Genomic DNA, 244 nt, shown 5'->3' with positions numbered 1-244 from the left:
AATAAGTAATTATCAATGATTCTTAGTATGATATTTCTATAAGGGTTTTAGAAAATATATAATAAATATAAAGATATAATTTTTTAAATTTGTAAAATAAGCTGTAAAATTATGAATTTATAAATAAAAAAGTGATTTCTTTGATTAAAATATCTATATATATAAGAATAAACAAATGATTTCTTTACAAGGAGAAAATTAGTATTTTTAAATGTAAAAACTGTTTAAATAAATATTTGCTTAT

The sequence above is a fragment of the Odontomachus brunneus genome, unplaced genomic scaffold, assembly GCF_010583005.1.
Source record: "Odontomachus brunneus isolate Ranch 3 - 2012 unplaced genomic scaffold, Obru_v1 Obru_scaffold_330, whole genome shotgun sequence".
Lineage (NCBI taxonomy): Eukaryota > Metazoa > Arthropoda > Insecta > Hymenoptera > Formicidae > Odontomachus > Odontomachus brunneus.
This window is presented reverse-complemented; position numbering follows the sequence as displayed.